Source organism: Pecten maximus, unplaced genomic scaffold (assembly GCF_902652985.1).
Source record: "Pecten maximus unplaced genomic scaffold, xPecMax1.1, whole genome shotgun sequence".
Classification (NCBI taxonomy): domain Eukaryota; kingdom Metazoa; phylum Mollusca; class Bivalvia; order Pectinida; family Pectinidae; genus Pecten; species Pecten maximus.
This window is the reverse complement of record NW_022982135.1, coordinates 826,715-850,016: the sequence shown is the minus strand read 5'-3', so window position 1 is coordinate 850,016 and position 23,302 is coordinate 826,715. Positions and strand designations below refer to the sequence as shown.

At 38.6% G+C, this 23,302-nt stretch overlaps 1 long non-coding RNA gene across 1 annotated transcript in view; it reads right to left on the bottom strand.

The window, feature by feature from the left end:
• Positions 1 to 23,302, bottom strand: part of LOC117320390 — a 58,014-nt gene that overhangs the window by 15,018 nt on the left and 19,694 nt on the right. The window lies entirely within an intron of this gene.

Below are 23,302 nucleotides of genomic sequence, written 5' to 3'. Positions count from 1 at the left end.
AGTAATGTTCAGATAACATTTATTGTTCTTCAGCAGAATATAGAGTAAAGTTGGAAAAGGCAAGTAATTCCCATGGGTTTAGTGTGATGCAACCAATAAACATATGCATGTAGGTACAAATATATATATATATATTTTGATTTGAATGAATTATTGAAATTGATTATGAAATAGATATTGTTATCCATGTTTCACATGGAAGCAGATATGGTGTATGATATATGCTAGATGGTGTCAAGCAGTGTGGTATGTTAAACATGGTAAGAGTTAATTGTTGTTTGTCTTTTCGAGAGCAAAATGACTTTTTTCACTATTTGATCACATTAGAAATGAGTGTTGGTCCAGCCTGACAGAACACAATTACTTTAATTAGTCGTTGAGACAAATCCAAGCAAGAGGCGGAGTCAGTTAGGCGGTAGACCAGTAACTAACCAACTAGCTGTAGAGAGTATACATGTACACACTGGATATGTATCTGTTAAACACAAATTCACCTGGAATTATTTCTGCAATAAACAAATTAAAAGTCTAGTGCTGAACATCTAACAATTTGAACATTGATAAACCATATGCCTGTGTAACCATGAGAAGTGCTTTAGCTTCATCAATTTTGCATTAAAATAACAGGAGTGGAAAAATTCATGGACCATACTCGGGCTCGAACCCAGGACCTTCAAACTCTGGACGGACTCTCCAACTGTTTGAGCTTCCTGGCCACCGGCGTTTAGCCTACATGTGTCGTTCCTCTACAAAACTATGATTTTTACCTGGGAGGTCCCAGGTTCAAATAGAAAGCAGATGCATTAAAAAAAATAATATAATACACTATATAACAGTTAAAATACATATTTGGTATAACTGAAATAGAAACACACAAATTGTCTACATTGTTCATGAAGAAATGTGGAAACTGTTCGTCAACATCAAGAACCAGAGTACAAGTCAAACCTGCAGGTAGGTATTAATTTTACAAAAATGAAACCATTCCAAAAAACCAGTTCAATAGCCCAATTAATTTAACACTGTGAGGTCATCACTTTTGGCAGCTATCTGGAACAGGCTGCCATACAACCAATATCTCAGCACATGGTAGGCTCTGAAACGACAAAATAATCATCTGTCCTATGCTATTTAGGTCTATAGATCTATAAACGTCTTCACTTCTCCAAGCACACGGTCAAGTCACGAGCTACCACATTGGCAGGAATGGTATTTAATAGGAATTCAATAGGAATAATTATGGACGCAGGCTACTAGCCTCTATATCCATATCAGAAATACATATTATATATAGTAATTTGCCGTTTCCGGTGTCACGGCTTGAATAAATACAATATATTATAACATTAGGCCTAAGTGATGTTCTATATTCGGCTATCACATGTCCTTCGACCCCAGATATCAGGAAAAATGTCTTTATTTTTTTTTGTTTACCGTATGAAGGGATGTAGTAGAACCAATTACGTCGATCAATGTCTCAATATTTATCGACTTTTGATACCTCTCCTGCGACGATCAGCGTGGATGTCATCAGCATAGACACCACCTCGATTTTCAAGATCGCAGGCTATATAACCTGCGATTTTTATTTCATTATTACCCTTAAAGTCCAGCTCAGACCTTTCTATGCTAAATACGATATGATTGATGTCTTTATTTCAGGTTCCAGACCCTTTTAATTCCCCTAATGCAGTGTCAACATCGAGACGCAAACACTCGCCACCATATTGTTTACATTGGTGACGAAAGGGCGACAAAAACAAAATATGTACATTTGTATTCCCTATAGTATAAACGTAATTCTTAACAAAATTCAAGCCCAATTTACGTACAATATGTATAACCATATCTTCAGAACATTTTTTGATGTGCATGGAAGCAACACGCGTCAACTCACAAGCAATAATTGGCGCGTGTCGATTAGAACGCCAGAAATGAAATCAGACACCTGTGGTGCAGTGACATGTATGACGAGCTTGTGGACAGTAATTTCACACATGGTAATTGTTTAGCCGTATGCTAACCCACTCGGAGTTGAGTAAACTATATTTAAAGTCTTGTTTTAAGAGAGGCATGACTTGCGACACACGAAAGAAAAGAAAATAACACAATTACAAAAAAAAAAAAAAAAAAAATAACATATTGATTAAAATTAGTCACAGTGAACTAAATAACATGTTTTTTTCATTATCAAAAAAACGGAGATTATGGTTTTTATAAGTACCTATGCTATGTACCTGTACGTAAACTATCAATAATATATTTTTTATACCTTTACATAGCTTCACTGACAATGGTCGTAAATACAGTGTAACTTCCAGAAACCGAACCTTCTAAAACCCGAACACCTCTCAATCTAATTAAAATTTAGATGGCCATTCTCTCTACGTTCCTAACGTTATATAACGTAATGAGAATAACCATCTCAATTTTAATTAGATTGAATACCGAACGAATTGTCATTGTACGGAATTGGTCCTTCTTTATTATAGTAATACAAATCTTCCAAATACCGATACAATATATATTTTATTTGAGTGTCACACATCATTTAAAAATGAACAATGAGGATAACGATAAAAACTTCAAAATGTACACAATGACTTTTCTCTTTATACAGCATAGCCTTCGATGTATGTCGACGTTTAAATATTCATAATTTTTGTTCTAATTTATCGAAAGATCTAACGTCTATGCTTCATTATAAAATACAGTGAAACGTCACCTTACGATCACCTCAAATTAACGACCACCCCGCTATTACGGGCACTTTTTTTTCAGTCCCGATTTTTTCACTATACATCTTTGTATTGGTAGCTTCACTATTACGACCACACCGCTGTTCCGTATTACGACCACTGTGGGAAGTCCCAACAACCACTAATTAACGTTAATTACATTAATGTACCCCCACAATTACGACCAGTTGGTTTAAGGTTTTTTTGATATCACTCTGACACACTAACGTGTGTAACAAGAGGTCACATATATATAATAACAATGATGGCGTACAGTAATACAATCTTACTATATTCTATAAAATATAAAGTGATAATTACAAAGAACATTTAAGAATTTTATAGAATGAAGGAGCACTGCTTGGTGAAATAAAATCACTTAAGAATCAATTTACTTATTTTTTCCTATAAAGCTACACATTCTTATATAAACTTTGGTCGTGTCTAAAAATTTACCTGGGGTGTAGCGAGCCGTGAAAATCTTACGGTAATGCGTGTCAAACTGGCCATTGGCGTGTGTATACGTAATTATCGATCTTTTGTTTAACTGCTGACCAGTGCATCGACAGGTAAGTAGAATAGCTATAATCTCTGCGCACTGACCGGAAAATAAAATTAACATCCAAGTTCAAGTTCATTTATTACTTGAAGTCTTACGACTGATCAGTGTAAACATATGATATACAGGATATTTACATATATACAAAATGTTAAATTGGCCACAGGAGATTAACAAAGCAATAATATAATATAATAGTAACATCAATCAATATTATTATTACAATATGTATATATATATATATCTCATGCTTGTGATCGGCACTTATTTGCCGCTAACAGATATTTCCCAAGATTACACAAGTCTTTAACATTATGTGTATTAAGTAATTGAGTAAGCTTATATACACTTGGATTATTTCTATAATAATATTTTAAATACTTCTGTCTTAAATCAGAATACCTAGTACAAACTAAAACAAAATGGAATTCGTCTTCTATATCATTAAGATTACATAGAGTACAAACTCTGTTACTTCTATCAATGCCAACATATCGCCCAGATTCAATATTCAACTTGTGAGCTGACAGTCTGAGCCGAGCAATTTCTTTCGTATAGCTGATATTAACTGATTTTGTTAGATACGATTGTAATAGAATTTTATCATTTAATTCCCTGTAAAGCAAACCTTTCGACATATCTATAATATCGCTATATCCATTTTGATTAAAAATGTCAAATAATCTTCCTTAATTATTGCAAAAGTAAAATCGTTTCCATTCTGGGCGTCCCAAATATAACCTAAGCCTAAGCGATTCAATTCATCTTTGATTTCACAGACCCATTAGTCCTTAAATAGGAGCATATTTTCATAACACGATTTCGATATACAATTTTCAGTATTGAGCAATTTAAACCAATATTTAAAAATTCTAAGTTTCCTTGTTATGTACAATGGATAACGGCCTAATTCCAAATATACCATCATATTTGGAGTAGATTTGCGCACACCTAACAACCTTTTACAAAAATTGACATGAAGTTTTTCGATATCAGGGCCTTTATGGAATCCCCATATTTCTGAACCATAATTGACTATGCTACTGACATATGTATCAAACACTGCTAATTGAGTCTCAATATTAAAATACTGTTTCTTACCTACCCTCATTAATGCAAATAATGCTTTTCGACCTTGTTCAGATATTTTTTTCTGTGTTTGTTTAAATTTTCCATTATAATTCAATAAAACTCCTAGATAGTTGAATTCATTCATTATTTCTAAAACACACCCGTCATATTTCCAATTTTCATTATCTTTCAATTTTCACCCATTTCTAAAAACAACAATCTTTGTCTTGGAAGTGTCAACAGTTAGGCCCCACTTGGTAGTGTAATTAAGCAGGGAGTCTAGCATTTTTTGCAAACCTTGGGGTGTTTCGGCAAAGATAACAGTATCATCAGCATACATAATTAAGAATATGATTTGTGGCTGTTGGTCGTTTTAAGACCCGATTAAATATAGGTGAGTAAAATAAACATCGTAACGTTTGACTTTTTTCCGGTCAAGCGCAAGTGTACTACTGAACTGAACTGTAGTACATTGGTGTTATCAAAACTTGAAAAAAACATGTTTGGTTTCAAATATTTCAGTAGAATTATGCTATTCTTTCTCACTTCATTTCTATTTTCGCTCATGATGGCCACACCACGTAAACGTAACGAGTTATCACTAAAAAAAAGTTGAACTGATTCAATGTGACAATGGTCGTAGCCAGAGACAACTTGCTGAACACTTTGGGATCGGCAAAACACAGGTCTAGAGCATCTTAAAAAGTTTGTGAAATGTACATACAGTACATTGGTGTCTTTTCAAACTTGTAATGATTTAAGAGCATATATTGAAATATTATTTATTAAATGAAGATAATTATTAATTTAATTGTAAGAAACAAACAATTGTCTTTGTTTTTTGTATATAGATTTAGATGAAAGATATTGAGGATCATTATTTTGCAGATAAAGAATAGAAATCGCTACATAGTGTACCACATTACTGAAATAACTCAGCATGTATATCGCTGTATGTAGGACATCGACAGTGTTCCTCATTTAAGTTTGTGTAACGACAAATCTCTATCACTAGAGGTAGAAATTGACGTAGTATTCAGAAAAAAAAATCCTTTTTGAAACATCTGTATGTCCGAAGTTTGTTTCCCTGGTTTCGTCGGTTGTTCCATGGATTTTTTAACCGCGTATATTCATTAGACACGATGAGTGCATTGCTAATGTTACGCATTTTACTCTAATTGTAGTGTTACTGTTAAGTATACATGTATGTAATATATTAAAGTCACTCGCGAGTTTCTTCACACGCGCTTCCCACGCATTGCCTCTTCTAGATGACCATGTAAAATCCTGTACGTGTCTTTTGATAAACAAGATGACTAGCCCATATCTCTATCAGCTCCGATATTTAATGCGTGCTTCCCTCTGAATTCCGAACACCGGACCGATTTTGAGTCCGGGACCTGTTAAAGTATATCAAAAGTTACTTCTGAAAACCGGCTTACCTGAGCGTTTATGACACGAGGTCAGGCCAGTCAACCGTGAAACAACACCTGGTATTGTGTGAAGCCTAATTGTCTCAAGACCTCCGTATACATGCAGGTGATTTGTACAGGTATCCAATATATACCCCTAAGGGGCATTATGACGGTATTTAGTGTATTTAATCATCACAACAATTATGAAACAATGCCACGCTGCATTGAAGCGCGTCGATTTCTTCCCAATGCAAGTAGAGCTAGAAGCCCGATCGCGAGTTTCGCATCTAATTTAAATGAGGCCCAAAAAGGGTGTTTTTATATGGTCGTAAATGAAGCCCGTGGTAGTTTTTTCTTGTAACACATGGAATTTAAAGGCTTCAGCGTATGTAAAAAATGTAGGTCGATCGTTAAGTGCAGCTGTACATGTAAATATCCTGTTTAAAACTACAGTTATAGTCATTTGTCTGTCTTGTATAATATGCAACATATACATTGATTAACGTTCATAATATTCATATTATTCAAACAAACCAAATTGGCTACTTATGTACGTGCCGTTTGTAATCGGGAACTTTCTAACAAAACATCATCCAAACCAATTATATCCGGAATTCGACCAGTCATTTTTCGATCAAACTTCTCCAAAAAGAACCCTCTGTAAACCAAACAAATATCCATGTCACATGCATGTTCGGTTTATAGAGGTTCCACTTGTAACCCTAGTAAATACTAGCCGCAACATACCGCTCGGCTAGAGAGATCTTCTCTTTAGCTCGATTGGTTGAGCGTAAGACTAGCTAGCTAGTAAGCCAGAGGTCCCGGGTTCGATCTCTAGCAGATGCAGTGATTTAAATTTAATTAATCATGCGCTCTGTTACACACTGTATATATCTTTCTCAAGCATTTAATCGTCTGTAATCCATGAGACTATGCCATGAGAATGTTGTAGGTTCCAACACTGGTTTTCATACGGGAGAGATTTAGTCTATTTTCGATTATGATGATACTATATAATATATCATTTTTTGAATAAAGTAAGTGTCATTCATGACTAAAAGCGGATTTCGTATAGAATATAATGCATAAGTTGAATGTACGTGTGTATCGTTTTGTCTCATAAACCATAGTATCCAGAACTGTTGGTATGTTTATTTGAATACTAATATGTGAATAAAATGGCACATTCTTTTATAAAAAAAAGTGTTGATGCTGTGTTTCTTTTAACAGTATTAAAGTAATGAGTAAAAAATGGTAAACACATACCGTAACTAATATACATTTATTGGTGATTGACTGATTATTGGATTATTGCCAATGTGCAATCAATATTATGTGTATATATATATATATATATGCATATTGATGTACATGAAACATGACGGTATAGGTTAAGTCATATGACATAAAAATCTTAAATTCTTACTTTACATGCTTTAATCATATAAGGATCAAGCCAAACCACATGAGAATGGTCGTAATGATGAGGTAAATTGACGTTAATAAGTGGTCTTTGGGACTGTCCAAAGTGGTTGATATACAGAATAGCGGGGTGATCATGTAATATATAGTAAGACAAATGACGAGGACATAAAATTTTCATGAGTCGTGCCCCAACAGGGTCTCAACTCATGATCCCTTTAGAACCGGAACAAGGACGTTTAGTCCCATCAATCAAACTAATAACACATGCTATGCTTATATTACACATGTTTTGCTATACGTTATGCATTGTAAAAATAAATAGAATAAAATCGAACGAGCATCGACTTTGTGATCTGTTTATTTCGTTTAAAACAATTTATTATCAAGTAAAACATGTATATACACTTACATAAAGATATAATTAAATGGCTTATCATTTACTGGTCCTTTCCAAGAAATCTGGTTATCTGATTGTTGTAAAAGAAAAGAAACAATGAGGAATAGAAAGATATGTATTACATAGTATTGTGATACACATTGATTTGATTGTTATTTCATTAGGCCGGGTATCAGTCATTTCATGCGCGAATACTGCGATATGGAACAATTATTATGCATAGAATTCATTCTATTTCTATCACGGGTTCATTGTTTGCAGTTAACATTATCATTTGAAGACCAATATGAATAATTGCAAAGTCTGTACTATCTTGAAAACGACACATTTTATGATATTACTACTTCCGCATTGCCAATGTGCAATCAATATGATGTATGTATTATATATATCGATGTACATGAAATATGACGGTATAAGTGAAGTCATACGATTAGATAGTGAAGAGTATACAACATTGATTTTGAGCAATTTTTTGAAGTTATAGAATCATAATCCAGTTATAATTTTTACTTGTGGTAAGGCAGCGTCACTGAAAAGCGCGCATGCCGAGATGACCCCTGTTTCCCTAGGCACTGATCTGAGATAGGTCATCACGCATGACTGCTGTCCAGGTAAAGTAGGAGGCAGCGCGTATGGCTGGCTGTGCTGGCGTTGCTGGTCGATAGATTAACCCGAGGCTAACAAAACTACACCCCCAAAAACTGAATGGTGGGTCATGAAAACTTTATGGTGTTGCCAAAACTGAACGATATGCCAAAAACTGAACGGTGGGTCGCAAGAACTGAAAGATTTCGTAAGACTGAATACTCGAATTCAAAACTCAGCGATAGACCTGCAAACAGAACAGCATCCGCGAGGTATACACCGTTCCTTCACACGAGAACGCTGTCCATGAAAAATAGATACTTTCTGAATACTGAACGGTACAACTTGAAGACTGATCGGTAGAATGTTAAATGAACAATGCACCGGGAGGGGTGAACACTGATTTGAAGAATTAACAGTAGATTGCTAGATTGACGGCAGACACGAACTATGAACGGTACATTGTCATAAATTAACAATTTTCTACAACAGGACGTTTTTTTAACGTAATAGAACGGTCTAGGGCCCTCAGTGTATAAGTGGCAGACAACAAGTCTTGCCTCCTTATATCGTCAGAACTGGAGACACATATCTGCTCTTTGATATGTACCTGTCTTCTGATCGTTAATGTCATCTGTATGCTAATTTTCACTTTTGTTAAATATCATAACTTCTCCCTCACACTACTTTATATACAGTTTTGTACTGTAAATGGTAAATTTAGTTTATAAAATAATTATTATTATCAAGAAAGTGAGGGGGTAGTTAAAATGATTGTTTTCCATTAGAAAAAAAAAGAAAAAGGAAAAAAAACCTGGCACGACTTATTCCAGGTGTGTCTTGACACGGACGACCCCGTGACCTGTTCTCGTGCGTTGCCAATCAGACCAAACGTTCGTCGGCTAGTCAATTTTTGTCAAAAGTGTTTTGGCATTTTCTGATCAACACCAGTCAATTATATACGTTTTTATGATTTTGTTACTATATTTGATGATATTGAATATTGATGTTGGCGTAATATGGGGAGTACAAGTGTCATTATCCACCTTAAGTACATGTACCAAATGTTTCCAAACACTGACAAGGTCAATGGAAACACGTGTAAAAGACACATTATCTACATGTGTGTTCCGACATCCAATTATAGATACGAATTCATTACACAATACGACAATCACGTGAACAACTTTATAATACAATTTTACAATATAATTAATCACTTGCGTGTAGCTAGGGCACGTGACTCGTTTTTCTACGAATAAACTACTTTCTAAATGAACTATTTTCTGCAATTTTTGAGGAAAGTCCCTTGCGGAATGTGGCTTTACTTCAAATGTCAGAAAACAGGTTAAAATCTGTTGATATAGGTCATTAAACTGGTCCAGGTGGATGGTCGGTGACCAGGTAGCGCAATTTGAGAGCATAATTCGGCTAGTGTTCAAAGGTCCGTGGTGCGAACCCTGGTCTGGCCGTATATATCTCCTCTCGTGTTACATTTGGCACTCAACTAAATACCCACGGAGGTGGAATAGGGTCAAAGACTTGGTTGAAGGAGGGAGGAATGTAGTGGGACTGGACTGGGTTGATCACCAGCATCTGGCTAGTGTTCGGAGGTCCCGGGTTCAAACCTCGGTATGGCCGTGCATGTTTCCTTTCCTATTACATAAACATACATGTACAATAAATATTTTAACACCGCCACCAAATGGGGACTAAAAGTGTTTCAGGGTAAATACCAAGGTAATACCATATTTATAACTTTAATACTTGTTTGAAAGAATTTTCAATTGCACATGTTAACTACACAGGCCAGGATTCGAACCTGGATCCCTCAGTCTGAGAACTCTTCATTGAGCTACCTGTGTATCAAGTTCAAATGATTACACAATTGATAATTTCGTTTGTCTCAATTTAACGTTATGCTATTCAAACATCAATTTTATTGTGATTAAACAGGATTAAAAGGCTAAACAAAAAACTAAAACAATTTGAATGACAATGAGATTATTTTGTGTTGAAGCAAAACCAAACAATCGGGGTACAGATATTCGCTCTACTTCAAGGAGATGAACTAAAAGTGGAACGGTATAAATATCATTAAAATCTTTTAAAACACCTCTCGTAAAGATCAGCGATGTTTTTATACCGACCAGATCTACAGACGTCAACCAAACCGTCCTGACAGACAGGTGTCGAGGTGAACCGGTAAGACAGGTGTCGAGGTGAACCGGTAAGACAGGTGTCGAGGTGAACCAGTAAGACAGGTGTTGAGGTGAACCAGACAGACAGGTGTCAAGGTGAACCGGTAAGACAAGTGTCGAGGTGAACCAGTAAGACAGACGTCGAGGTAAACCGGTAAGACAGGTGTCGAGTTGAACCAGTAAGACAGGTGTTGAGGTGAACCGGTAAGACAAGTGTCGAGGTAAACCGGTAAGACAGGTGTCAAGGTGAACCGGTAAGTCAGGTGTCGAGTTGAACCAGTAAGTCAGGTGTTGAGGTGAACCAGTAAGTCAGGTGTTGAAATGAACCAGTAAGTCAGGTGTCGAGTTGAACCAGTAAGTCAGGTGTTGAGGTGAACCAGTAAGTCAGGTATTGAAATGAACCAGTAAGTCAGGTGTCGAGGTGAACCGGTAAGTCAGGTGTCGAGTTGAACCAGTAAGTCAGGTGTTGAGGTGAACCAGTAAGTCAGGTGTTGAAATGAACCAGTAAGTCAGGTGTCGAGGTGAACCAGTAAGTCAGGTGTCGAGGTGAACCAGTAAGACGGGTTTTGAAGTGCACCAGTAAGACAGGTGTCGAGGTAAACCGGTAAGACAGGTGTCGAGGCCATCCCGACAGACAGATGTCGAGATGAACCAGTTAGACAGGTGTCATGATGAACCAGTAAGACAGATGTCGAAGTGAACCAGTGTCGAGGTGAACCAGTAAGACAGGTGTCGAGGTGAACCAGTAAGACAGATGTCGAGGTGAACCAGTAAGACAGGTGTCTGGTGAACCAGTAAGACAGGTGTCGAGGTAAACCAGTAAGTTAGGTGTCGAGGTGAACCAGTAAGTCAGGTGTCGAGGTGAACCAGTAAGACATGTGTCGAGGTAAACCAGTAAGACAGGTGTCGAGGTGAACCAGTAAGACAGGTGTCGAGGTGTCGAGATGAACCAGTAAGACAGATGTCGAGGTGAACCAGTAAGACAGGTGTCGAGGTGAACCAGTAAAACAGGTGTCGAGATGAACCAGTAAGACAAATGTCGAGGTGAACCAGTAAGACAGGTGTCGAGGTGAACCAGTAAGACAGATGTCGAGGTGAACCAGTAAGACAGATGTGAAGGCCATCCCGACAGACAGGTGTCGAGGTGAACCTGTAAGACAGGTGTCAAGGTGAACCAGTAAGACAGGTGTCGAGGTGAACCTGTAAGACAGGTGTCAAGGAGAACATGTAAGACAGGTGTCGAAGCCAACCTAATGGACATGTGTCCAAGCCGACAAGTTAGATGGACATCGAGGCTGACCAGTTAGACAGGTGTCTATTCGACAAGTCAGACAGATGTCGAGGCCAACAAATTAGACAGCCAGATGGACAGGTGTACAGGCGTATCTTGGATGTTGTGATGATGAGACATCTGGTCTATTGCTAAAAAGAACATTTTTGTAGCTAGGATGTTGTGATGATCACATAAGTCTATTGCTAAAGAGAACATTTCTGTAGCTGGCATGCCTACATTCATAACATCCAGAACATCATTTGAAAGCCCCGAGACTCTGCTAATGCTGTTCGGGTCCTATACAACAGCTTAATGTCCTGGGTTTCTGATCATCCAGGAAGGGATTTGTCAAGGGGTAACAGTGATAGTATGCGTGAGTATGTAAGAGTGTGGCAGGGTATTTCATAGTATGTTTAGCGCATGTCAGAGTATGACAGAGTATGTCAGAGTATGGCAGATTATGGCAGAGTTTGGCAGTGTATGGCAGGGTATGTCAGAGAATGGCAGAGTATGGCAGTGTATGGTAGATTATGGCAGTGTATGTCAGAGTATGGCAGAGAATGGCAGTGTATGTCAGAGTATGTCAGAGTATGGCAAAGTATGTCAGAGTATGGCAAAGTATGTCAGAGTACGGCAGGGTATGGCAGTGTATGCCAGAGTTTGTCAGGCAGAGCTACTAGTATGTCACAGTATGGGAGGTTGGGGTTATGGTAAAATTATGGCAGAGTATTTTCAGGTATCCCGAGGGCTTGGAAGTTTTTCAAGTATGGGAGAAATTTTGGCAGTGTATGGGAGGGATGGAGGTATGGGAGATTATGGCAGAGTATGGCAGGGGATCCTTATAGGAAAGGCGGTAGGGGAGTGTATGGTAGATTTGGCGAGTTTTGGTTTAGAGGGATGTCGGGGTAGGCGGTATGTAGGGTAGCAGAGTATGGCAAGGGATGGGCCAGAGGCGGTAGGGGATTCAGGGGTATGGAGTTAAAGGGCCCGGTTTTGGCCGGTAGGGGAGTGTATGGGAGATTTTTCGGGGTATGGGGTAGGCAAATTAGGTTTGATTTTGGGGCAGAGTAAAATTCCCGGTATGGGAGGGGTATTAAGAGGGCAAGTTTTTAATATGCAGGTATGGGAAGGTTTGGGAGGGGTTATGGAGTTATGGCAGATTGGAAAGATTCAAGTAAAGGGAGGTTTTGGGAAGGGTTTGGAGATTTCCCGAGTATGGCCGTTTTAATTTCTGGAGGGTATGTCCGGGATATTTCCCCCCTTTTCAAAATGGAATTTTTTGATAACAAATTAATGGTTCGTAATGGGACCGGATCATGATGCCAAATAGGCCGTTGATGCCCGGGGGGTCAATTAATTTTGGGATCCCGGATGCCATTATCAAGTAACCCCATTTTATTTCCCATTCAGGGGATTTTCGAAAAACAAGAAATGAGATTAAAATTGTTCCTTTTTTAAAGGGGTTTTTCATGTTTTTTAACAAACAAAGGGCCCCTTATCAGAATATTTTTGGCAAAGTTGGGAAATTCAGGTTTTAACAAATATCCAAAATGTCCCCGAGTAAAACCCCTATTTAGCATGTAGCTAGGGCAAAAACACTTCCTTTCAACTGTAATTTTAAACAAAATTTCTAATTCCCCAAAACCCCCCTTAAACCCCATACCCACGGGGTGAACCTTTTATTTCCCCCAAACAACATACCTACAAAATGTACCCCACCTCAGTCAAACAAACACTACCTTTTTTACAAAATGTTACCCACCTCAGTCAAACAAACACTACCTACAAAAAATGTTACCCACCTCAGCAATCAAAACCACCTCTACCTACAAAATAAACTACACCACTAACTCCCTATACCTTTACATCCACTTTCCCCTACTTTCTCCACTCACTTTGACCCACCTCAGTCAAACAACACTACCTACAGAACATTACCACGCAGTCAAACAACCCTACCTACAAAATGTACCCACCTCAGTCAAACAAACACTACATACAAGAATGTATACCCACTCAGTCAAACAACACTACTACAAAAATTTACCCACCTCAGTCAAACACCTACCTACAGAAGTAACATCAGTCAAACAACACTACCTACAGAAGTACCCACCTCAGTTCAACAACACTACCTACAGAGAATGTACCCACCTCAGTCAAACAAACACTACCTACATAATGTACCCACCTCAGTCAAACAACACTACCTTACAGAATGTACCCAGCTCAGTCAAACAACACTACCTCACAGAATGTACCCACCTCAGTCAAACAACACTACCTACAAAATGTACCCACCTCAGTCAAACAACACTACCTACAAAATGTACCCACCTCAGTCAAACAACACTACCTACAAAATGTACCCACCTCAGTCAAACAACACTACCTACAAAATGTACCCACCTCAGTCAAACAACACTACCTACAAAATGTACCCACCTCAGTCAAACAACACTACCTACAAAATGTACCCACCTCAGTCAAACAACACTACCTACAGAATGTACCCACCTCAGTCAAACAACACTACCTACAAATGTACCCACCTCAGTCAAACAACACTACCTACAGAATGTACCCACCTCAGTCAAACAACACTACCTACAGAATGTACCCACCTCAGTCAAACAACACTACCTACAAAATGTACCCACCTCAGTCAAACAACACTACCTACAGAAATGTACCCACCTCAGTCAAACAACACTACCTACAAAATGTACCCACCTCAGTCAAACAACACTACCTACAAAATGTACCCACCTCAGTCAAACAACACTACCTACAGAATGTACCCACCTCAGTCAAACAACACTACCTACAAAATGTACCCACCTCAGTCAAACAACACTACCTACAAAATGTACCCACCTCAGTCAAACAACACTACCTACAAAATGTACCCACCTCAGTCAAACAACACTACCTACAAAATGTACCCACCTCAGTCAACAACACTACCTACAAAATGTACCCACCTCAGTCAAACAACACTACCTACAAAATGTACCCACCTCAGTCAAACAACACTACCTACAAAATGTACCCACCTCAGTCAAACAACACTACCTACAAAATGTACCCACCTCAGTCAAACAACACTACCTACAAAATGTACCCACCTCAGTCAAACAACACTACCTACATAATGTACCCACCTCAGTCAAACAACACTACCTACAAAATGTACCCACCTCAGTCAAACAACACTACCTACAGAATGTACCCACCTCAGTCAAACAACACTACCTACAGAATGTACCCACCTCAGTCAAACAACACTACCTACAGAATGTACCCACCTCAGTCAAACAACACTACCTACAAAATGTACCCACCTCAGTCAAACAACACTACCTACAAATGTACCCACCTCAGTCAAACAACACTACCTACAAATGTACCCACCTCAGTCAAACAACACTACCTACAGAATGTACCCACCTCAGTCAAACAACACTACCTACAGAATGTACCCACCTCAGTCAAACAACACTACCTACAAAATGTACCCATCCTCAGTCAAACAACACTACCTACAAAATGTACCCACCTCAGTCAAACAACTACCTACCACCTCAGTCAACAACACTTCCTACAAATGTACCCACCTCAGTCAAACAACACTACCTACAAAATGTACCCACCTCAGTCAAACAACACTACCTACAAATGTACCCACCACAGTCAAACAACACTACCTACAGAATGTACCCACCTCAGTCAAACAACACTACCTACAAAATGTACCCACCTCAGTCAAACAACACTACCTACAAAATGTACCCACCTCAGTCAAACAACACTACCTACAAAATGTACCCACCTCAGTCAAACAACACTACCTACAAAATGTACCCACCTCAGTCAAACAACATTTATACATCGTACAAATTTTGATCAATTTTGGCAGTGTAGGGTAAAACTTAGGTAACATATACTGCCACAAGCTGGCCAGCAACATTTCGTCAGTTTATAAAAGCAACAAGTATTAACAAATAGCCAAGGTTAACTGCAGTGTATAATTATACTATACACACATATACAACTGGTATTATATCATTTTTACAGTGTATAATTATACTATACACACATACACAACTGGTATTATATCATTTTACAGTATAATAACATACATGTATATATTAGTCATGTATACCATCTACAGTTTGGTTTGGTTTGTTTTGTTTAACGTCTTATTAACAGCCAGGGTCATTTAAGGACGTGCCAGGTTTTGTAGGTGGAGGAAAGTCGGAGTACCCGGAGAAAAACCACCGGCATACGGTCAGTACCTGGCAACTGCCCCACGTAGGTTTCGAACTCGCAACCCAGTGGTGGAGGGCTAGTGGTAAAGTGTGGGGACACCTTAACCACTCGGCCACCGCGGCCCATCTACAGTGTACACAGTACACAATAGAAGTGAAAACACAATGATTGGAACGATACTGTTGAACAACTAATTATCACTTACCTTGTTCAGGTGTGTTGTGATACAAGGGAGACAATTAGTTTTTTTTTTAAATTCCTTAGTTGTCTCCCTTAGAATCTTACATTTCCATATTAGGTTGATGTGTACATGCTTGTATAATCTACAAATATTTTCTTTTTAAATTGTTAGAATCAATTTTCAAGTACACAAACAGAAAATTTCCAGAGGACATTCAATGCCAACCTGAATGGATATACATGTACTTTTAATTTGTTAAATATTTTGGAATCAGGGGTGGGGACATAACCTCATTTACAGAACAGGATTAGAACCTATGGCACACCCTGAAAAGTTGTAACTTCATAGGTCACTGGCTTGTCACATTCCGGTGAACTACCAGCATTATAAATTCACATATTACAGTAAAAGCATGGAACACATTCCACATGTAATGTACTTAACAAAATGAATTTAAATACAACAGAATACGTATACTTCTCTGTTATTTTAACATGACACGTACACCATCCCTCAGAACCCTATCACAAGTTTTCCTATATCAATCTCTCTACTCTGTATAGAATTGACTATAGTTTGTGTATAATAGGTTCATAGCAATTCTGCAACACGGCTCTACCACAGTGCTAATGAATTTGATCTTGTATGATGGCTTGGCCATGATAAAGATGTATCATCTCCTGGTCCTAGGCCACAGTGACAGTCCGTGAGATGATATCTCTAGTGACATCACCTGGTCCTAGGTCACAGTGACATTCTGTGAGATGACATCACTAGTGACAGACTGGGCCACAGTGACATTCTGTGAGATGACATCACTAGTGACATCACCTGGTCCTAGGCCACAGTGACAGTCCGTGAGATGACATCACTAGTGACATCACCTGGTCCTGGGCCACAGTGACATTCTGTGAGATGACATCACTAGTGACAGACTGGGCCACAGTGACATTCTGTGAGATGACATCACTAGTGACATCACCTGGTCCTAGGCCACAGTGACATTCTGTGAAATGACCTCACTAGTGACAGACTAGGCCACAGTGACATTCTGTTAGATGTCATCACTAGTGACAGACTGGGCCACAGTGACATTCTGTGAGATGACATCACTTTAATAAGTGACAGACTAGGCCACATTGACATTCTGTGAGATGACATCACTAGTGACAGACTAGGCCACATTGACATTCTGTGAGATGTCATCACTAGTGACAGACTAGGCCACAGTGACATTCTGTGAGATGTCATCACTAGTGACAGACTGGGCCACAGTGGCATTCTGTGAGATGACATCACTAGTGACATCTCCTGGTCCTAGGCCACAGTGACATTCTGTGAGATGACAACACTTTAATAAGTGACAGACTGGGCCACAGTGACATTCTGTGAGATGTCATCACTAGTGACAGACAGGGCCACAGTGACAGTCCGCGGGATGACATCACTAGTGACACCTCCTGGTCCTAGGCCACAGTGACAGTCCGTGAGATTAGATCACTAGTGACATCACCTGGTCCTGGGCCACAGTTTCATTCTGTGAGATGACATCACTATAAGTGACAGACTGGGCCACAGTGACATTCTGTGAGATGACATCACTAGTGACATCTCCTGGTCCTAGGCCACAGTGACATTCTGTGAGATGACAACACTTTAATAAGTGACAGACTGGGCCACAGTGACATTCTGTGAGATGACATCACTAGTGACACCTCCTGGTCCTAGGCCACAGTGACAGTCCGTGAGATTAGATCACTAGTGACATCACCTGGTTCTCCCTTACAAAAATACATGCTGGTCACTAGCTAGAAACAAGCTAGAGACTAGCTAGTTTGAAGCTATCAAGCTCGCAATTAGCTCGAAATATGTGCATGGTATGGTAGTACTAGCTTGCAAAGATTTCAGCGATCATTTTGCGAGCTTGTCTCATTCTGCAATGAGCTAGTCACGAGCTTGCGCGAGCTAGTTGCAAGCTAGTCACTTTTCTGTTTATTCACAAATAGCTAGTCATTTTCTGGTATGCTCGCAACAAGCTAATTTGTTATCACTAAATTTGAAGGTTTTCATTCTTACAAAACTTGGATGTATAGTTTACCAATTATATATATTCAACATGAGCATGCCTAAAACTTCCTTCTAATATTCTGTCTGTAAAATAAACATCTCTAGAAAGGTAAACTATTAAACCATCTTTCAATTCCTCTTTTGTAATTATAACACTTTTGAAAGAGGCAGCAAATTGCCAAATAAAAACTACTACTTAGAATAAGATTAACTGTTAAATTTATTCAACATTTGTTTAATTCATGTAACTGAAAAGCAAGTTACAATAATATACTCAAGTATATATAAGCTTATACATGTATCATGGATGTCAGCTCATTCAAATTCACTAAAAAAGTTTTCAATAGATCATTTAAAAAATTGGTACCAAAATCAATTTCAGACCTCCTGTAAGAAAACTGCATCATGTTCGATGTGATCAATTGTACAAAACTCCTTTCTGTTATATACCGTTAATAACTGAACTAATGCATCTGACAAAAGTCAAGTGTTTTTTTCACGTAAATTTACAGCAAAAAAATAAATAATAAATAAAAAATAAAATTACAAAACAGTGGAAATAAAAATATCAAAAAAAATATCTGCAACTGATTTAACTCATTTAATTGACATATAGTATAATACAAACCCGTCCGATCAGATTAAACAACTATCAACACGTTACGTAATCATTATCGTAATGTGAACAGTCCACGTGTGTTAAAACATTACAATGCCGTAAAGTCTAGATGTATGTGTCCGCGTGCTAAAAACAAAATACTTCGCATCAGGAGCGTTCATTAATTAGCAACAGTCGAATGATATATATATATCGTATGACCATGCTTGATTGCATTACCTGTGTACGTAGGCGAGTCTCGCCTGTACACAGCTGATGTGCAAAATAAATGGCATAAGCGGCCCGATTGGACTTTAGGGCCGCTTAGGAAAATACGTTTGTAACGTTATGCATATTGTGGCTTGTACAAGCATGTTATGTTCATATGTTTGTAGAAGTAATCTTTTAAAAAAATAAGGCAATTAAATAAAACAACAAAATCGAGAATATTAAACACGAATAACATCGACTGGATTTAGATTTTGAACAGATTCCGTATAAGCTTACCGGAAGCGAGATTTTAGCGGGAACTTCGGGAAGAAACCGAGGACTAGAAGACGGTAGGCCTATTTTGCGTTTTAAACAAATCACGTTTTAGACTGAACATGTTGTGCTGAAGAAGATCGACTAATGGAAAAACAATTTCACCGTTCTTGATGTTTATGGTGTGCAATTATCAAAGGAAATCTTTGTGCAGTAAGTTTACAATATTCTATTTGAAATTGAATTTTGTCGTCGGCTGTCAGTGTCACCTGTCAGTAGGCCTACTGAGTATATAGCTACATACCATTCGATCCTGTTACACCATTTAATTATGAGTATTTATATTAACTTCATAGGAGTGGTCTTTATTGTTTTTGAGTTTTAGTCATGTATTCACCGGTAATCACAGGCCATGCACGTACAGCCGATCTAGATTCACTTGCACATATACCGACAGCGAGTACGGTGTTTGTTGACACACATAAGGGGTCAAATTAAATTAAGGACGCATTTATATGTGCATCCATTTCACATTCTGGCGTGACGTAGTTTATTTCTGAATTCAAAATCATTGATTTAGATTAAAAACCTGTAGGATGATCATGTGGCCTAGATCGTTTTTGTGCGCGTTTTTTCCCCCATATTTCTACTAAATGAGTTCATCGGTATCTATATTAAGATCTTAATAATTAAGATACTGCTTTAAGTTTTCATTCACACCTGATCATGTTTTGTCAAGATGATTTAATCAATATTAGATAATTGTTGTTCAATTATTATAATTGTATTCTTTTGCAATCTCATTATCACACTTACACCAGTTGATGCTAGCCTAATACAGGGCATCCAGTTGACCCCTGAGGGTATGTTTTTGACTCCCAAAATTGAGATCTGACTCTTGAGTTTGAAGGGACATGTCTATTTGACATACGTTTTGACCCTTCAGATTGTTCAGAAATTGTGATTTGACTTCTGAAATTGCAAGAAGTCAAGGGTCAACTGGATGCCCTGCTAATACAAATTGTTATATCATAGAATTTCATGTATTTTCAGGTTTCTTTGTCCAGTCTACATACGTTTTCATCGTATACTAGAGGAGTCTGACCAGTTTTATGGCTTAAAAGCTAGCAAGTCCAACAGTCAAAGACAAATGAAGTGAACTGAAAGACACAGGGACTGATTATTAAAAGTACTGATGTACAGAGGTCTAACTTGCTGTCAAATAACTGTTGATGATAATGTAGAAACATTATTATGAATCTTGAAGATGAAGTGTGTGTGCATGGCTAGGATGCCAGAAGTATACCGTATATATATCATATTTTTGACAAAGGCAGATATATTACACAAGGAAATCGCTGGATAACAGGTCCCCAATTATGTGATAATAAACTTTGACCAAACTTGTGATCATATAGTAGACATTTCCTCGAAGGTTTTAATTTATGGAACATCTTCAAGAATTTATGGTCCACTTTACTGTTAAAGATCATATATTACATAGAATAAATAAAGATAAATCAATTGTGGATGTCATCTCCTTGTTTTAATTATGTACAAAATATGAAGTAAGCATTCTGCTTTTTTATTTTAATTTCTGTATCAGAAAAGGTACTCTTCAGCTCAGTCTTGTGTTGAATTTGGAATGTGCTGTATCCAACTATAAATTGGAATGCCAGTGGTAAAATCTGTCTGTATTCAACTGGTAAAGGCATTGGGGTACTCAAATGAAATATAAATCTTACATGAATATTATAGAATCAGCATGTTGCTTTTGTTTTCTGTTTGATTATGGATAGATTTGTGTGTTTACAGAATTAGTGTTTTATTACAACATGCATTCACTTGTGCATTTACATATTTTTTGCAATCAATTAAATTAAAACCAGTCTGGATTAGTCTAGAATTGTCTTCACTAATCCAGATTAATCCATTGTATAAGTCTTGTAATATCCATAGATATCTGTGAGGATTTCTCTGGATTTTACAAGATTTAAGGAACAGGATATCTTGGAATATCCAGGGAAATCCAGACTTTCCTCATCTCTGTTGAGTCCAGACTAATCTCTGGATAACCCATGACGGTATTGGAACTGGAAATCTTGGAATATCCAGGAAAAAATCCAGACTCTCCACCCTGGATTTTTCCCTAGATATTCCTAGATATCCTGTTCCAATACCGTTGTGGGTTATCCAGAGATTAAATCTTGTGAAATCCAGAGAAATCCTTACAGATATTCTATGGATATCACAAGACTTGGATTACTGTTGATTATCCGGGGATATCCTTGCATATTTTCGCAGGGTAAGGAGGCATGTGTTACATCAGGACTCATGCAGGTTAATGTATGTGTGCTGAGAGCTAATGCCACATGCTAGTCGCGAGCTTGTCACTAGCTAGTCTCGAGCTTGTCACTAGCTAGTCTCTAGCTAGTTGCGAGCTAATTGGTAATAATCATCATGCAGTGTTTTAGTTCGCAAGCTAGTTTTAAGCGCGTAAAAAGGTTCCAAATATTTGCTAGTTACTAGGTAGTGAAAGCAGCGTGCGACTAGCTTGCTGCGAGCTATTTTGACGAGCAAGTAAATAGCTAGTTTTTTCTGTTTGGGCTGGGCCACAGTTTCATTCTGTGAGATGACATCACTAGTGACAGACTGGGCCACAGTGACATTCTGTGAGATGACATCACTAGTGACATCTCCTGGTCCTAGGCCACAGTGATATTCTGTGAGATGACAACACTTTAATAAGTGACAGACTGGGCCACAGTGACATTCTGTGAGATGACATCACTAGTGACATCTCCTGGTCCAAGGCCACAGTGACAGTCCGTGAGATTAGATCACTAGTGACATCACCTGGTCCTGGGCCACAGTGACATTCTGTGAGATGACATCACTAGTGACAGACTGGGCCACAGTGACATTCTGTGAGATGACATCACTAGTGACATCTCCTGGTCCAAGGCCACAGTGACAGTCCGTGAGATTAGATCACTAGTGACATCACCTGGTCCTGGGCCACAGTGACATTCTGTGAGATGACATCACTAGTGACAGACTAGGCCACAGTGACATTCTGTGAGATGTCATCACTAGTGACAGACTGGGCCACAGTGACATTCTGTGAGATGACATCACTAGTGACATCACCTGGTCTTAGGCCACAGTGACATTCTGTGAAATGACATCACTAGTGACAGACTAGGCCACAGTGACATTCTGTGAGATGTCATCACTAGTGACATCACCTGGTCCTAGGCCACAGTGACATTCTGTGAAATGACATCACTAGTTTCATCACCTGGTCCTAGGCCACAGTGACATTCTGTGAAATGACATCACTAGTGACAGACTAGGCCACAGTGACATTCTGTGAGATGACATCACTAGTTTCATCACCTGGTCCTAGGCCACAGTGACATTCTGTGAAATGACATCACTAGTGACAGACTAGGCCACAGTGACATTCTGTTAGATGTCATCACTAGTGACAGACTGGGCCACAGTGACATTCTGTGAGATGACATCACTAGTGACATCACCTGGTCCTAGGCCACAGTAACATTCTGTGAAATGACATCACTAGTGACAGACTAGGCCACAGTGACATTCTGTGAGATGTCATCACTAGTGACAGACTGGGCCACAGTGACATTCTGTGAGATGACATCACTTTAATAAGTGACAGACTAGGCCACATTGACATTCTGTGAGATGACATCACTAGTGACAGACTAGGCCACATTGACATTCTGTGAGATGACATCACTAGTGACAGACTAGGCCCGGTGACGTTCTGTGAGATGACATCACTAGTGACAGACTAGGCCACAGTGACATTCTGTGAGATGTCATCACTAGTGACAGACTGGGCCACAGTGACATTCTGTGAGATGACATCACTAGTGACATCTCCTGGTCCTAGGCCACAGTGACAGTCCGTGAGATTAGATCACTAGTGACATCACCTGGTCCTGGGCCACAGTTTCATTCTGTGAGATGACAACACTTTAATAAGTGACAGACTGGGCCAC